This window comes from Phascolarctos cinereus, unplaced genomic scaffold (assembly GCF_003287225.1).
Source record: "Phascolarctos cinereus isolate Bilbo 61053 unplaced genomic scaffold, phaCin_HiC Scaffold_4;HRSCAF=312, whole genome shotgun sequence".
NCBI classification, from domain to species: domain Eukaryota; kingdom Metazoa; phylum Chordata; class Mammalia; order Diprotodontia; family Phascolarctidae; genus Phascolarctos; species Phascolarctos cinereus.
Window position 1 is genome coordinate 221,462,203 of NW_027555847.1, and position 3,205 is coordinate 221,465,407.

A 3,205-nucleotide genomic window follows, 5' to 3' on the forward strand; every position below is an offset into this window, starting at 1 on the left:
GAGTAAGGACTGGGTTTTGTTTGTTTGTTTGTTTTTAGACATTTGAGGTTAAGTGACTTGCCCAGGGTCACACAGCTAGTAAGTGTCAAGTGTTTGGTCTGAGGCCGGATTTGAACTCAGGTCTTCCTGACTTCAGGGCTGGTGCTCTATCTACTGTGCCACCCTAGCTGCCCCAAGGACTGGGGTTTTTGTTGTTGTTGTTGTTATTGTTATTTTTTGGCCTTTTTTGCAAAACACATATCCGTATTAGCCCTGTTAAGAAAAAAGTAAAAAAAAGTGAAAAAAGTCTGCTTCAATCTGCACTCATATTTCATTAGTTCTGTCTCTGGAGGTGAATAGCATTTTTCATCATGAGTCCTATGGAACTATTGTGGATCACTGTATTGATTAGAGTAGCTAAATCATTCATAGTTAATCATCCTTATAATATTGCTGTTACTATATACAATGTTCTCCTGGTTCTGCTTGCTTCACTTTATATCAGTTCATATAGGTCTTCTCAGGTTTTTTTGAAACCATCCTGCTCATCATGTCTTATAGCATAATAGTATTCCATCATAATCATATACTTGTTCAGCCTTTCTCCAATTGATATCTATTCACAGATTTTAATGTCCAAAAATGATAACTGAGAGTGAGTTCAACTTGGAAAAAAAATAATGCCCATGCACCTGGTGTCAGCTGAGTTGCTGAGTGGTCTAAAGATGCTTTAGATTCTCATGGTCATAGTGAATGATGACCCCTCCCCTTCAAGGATGATACCTCCAAACTTCAAAAGCTTTGACTGTGAATAACTTCTTTTCCTAATCTGCATAGTTCTTTTCTGCAGAATTACAGGCCTGGGGCATATAGGGCAGTGTGTGACCTATGAGATAATGGGCCCATGGTAACATTGAATGTGCCAGTCTCCTGGATAAACTGTTTTTGAGGACCTGAGTATATATCAAAATAGGAACTGAGGTGAACAGCTTTTCAAGATCATTACATGTATCTTCCATCTTTGGGATGCACTAGAAAGCCTTGGGGTGCTTCAGTGAGTTGGCGAGAGGCACCATTAACAGGGCATTTAAGGATAAAGCAGTAGCAGAACATCTCAGAGCCAATAAACCATTGCAAATCCCTCATGGAAGTAGGGATGTCCCCAACACAAGACAAGCACTTTGCACAGATCCCTTAGACTTCTGTTAGCCAGTTAGGTGTCCCCAGGGATCTCACCTTCTCCTTCTCAAATGGTCATTTCTCTAATTTGGCAAGTAGTTGGCGCTGGCATGGGTACTGGAGGGTGACTCAGACCAGTCTGGTGTGCTGGGCAGGATCCCAGGTGGAAAAGAAGCTGTTATTGAAGATATCCTCACCTACCATAATACATCACCCCCTGGTGGAGTAAGTGTTGAAATACCAAATACTTGAACCCCTGAAAGACTGAAAGGTTACTATACAAAACCAAACAAAATACCCTGGTATTCATCCAACCTCTACCGGGTCTGGAAGGCCATCTTTCATTCATCTCCCCTTCACATTTGGACCACGTCTATTGTTCCTTCAGAGTTCAATTTGATAAATATCATAACCCCTGCCAACTGACCACCAGGTATGATATAAACCATAGGAGATACCAGTGCCAAGTGGTGATGGCATTCAAGGCTCTCTAGTCATGACAATTAATTAACAATCAATCCATAAGCATTTATCAATCACCTGCTATATGCCAGGCATTATGCTAAGTGTTGGAGATACAAAGATAAAAGTGAAACAGCCCCTGCCCTCAAGGAGTTTATCAGGAGAAAAATGCATGTACTCATATCAGTGAATACAAAAAATAAATAAAATAAATGCAATGTAATTTTGGGAAAGAAGGTACTGGCAACTGGGGGATTCATGCAAAACTTCAGGCAGAAGTTTGTGCTTGAGCTGAACTTTGAAGGACACCACTAAGAGGCAGAAGTAGGGGAGGGGGAAGAGACAGTATTTCAGGCACAGGGGACAGCTTAGGGAGTTAGGATCATAAGTCATAGGGTCATAGACTTAGAATTAGAAAGGACTTCAGATTTAGATAGTTCAGCCAGATCATTTAACACATGATGAAACTGAGGCCCAGGGAGGTTAAATTACTTTGCTCAGGTCAAACAGAGATGGAACATTGAATGTAAGGAACAGTAAGGAGGTCAGTTTGGCTGGATCATAAGAGTGCACAAAGGGAAGTGATGTATAATAAGGCTTGAAAGGTATGTTGTAGCCAGGTTGCAAAGGGCTTTAAATACCAAGCAGGGGGAATTTGTATTTAATCCCAGAGGTAATAGAGAGCCTCTGGAGTTTATTGAGCAGGAAAGTGGAATGGTTTGATTTGGGCTACAAGAAAATCACTCAGGACAAACAGGTGGGGTGGAGCCAAGATGGTGGAATAAAAGCAGTGATTTGCTTGAGCTCTCCCCCAAACCCCTCCAAATACCTATAAAAAATAGCTCTAAACAAATTCTAGAGCAGCAGAACCCATAAAAAGACAGAGTGAAACAAAATTCTAGCCCAAGACAACATGGATGGTTGATGGGAAAGGTCTATCATGCCAGGCCGGGAGAGAAATGCAGTTCAGCATGGGAGTGTGCAGGCAAAGACCAGGACTCAGTGAACCTGGAGCAGGCCTCAGACAACTGAATCACAGGCAACCACCAAGGGTGGTGGTTTCCAGATTTCTCAACCCACAAATGCCAAAGACAACTTAGGTCAGTAGGAAAAGCCTGTAACTGCAGTGAGAGAGACGCTCAGTTCCAGCCCCAGTCCTGGCACAGCCCCAGGCTGGTGGCTACTTCCAGAGCTTCTGGCCCACAGACTGAGGGGGAATCGAGAAGCTGATCAGAGAGGGATTTCAGGGATCTCTTTGCTGGTGCTGAGGCAGGATTCTCTTGCTTTGTCCTTGCTTGGATCTGGGTCATAGTTCTGGGTGGAGATCCTGGGGTGAGGAGGAGTGCTGGCATGGTAGAGCTTGTAGTGGCAGTGCAGAGAAAATCCTCCTCATAGTTCCAAGGCAGAAAAAAGGGCTTGTGGTCACTCATAGACCAGAGCACAGGCCAGGAAAGGAGTAAACACCTCACCCTTGATCATACCACCTTTTGGAAGAACTGAAAACTTATAGGTCCCTAGAAGTATCTCTGAAAACAGCTGCATAAAACTCCTGAAGCTTGGGACAGTACATTCTCCACACTGGAAG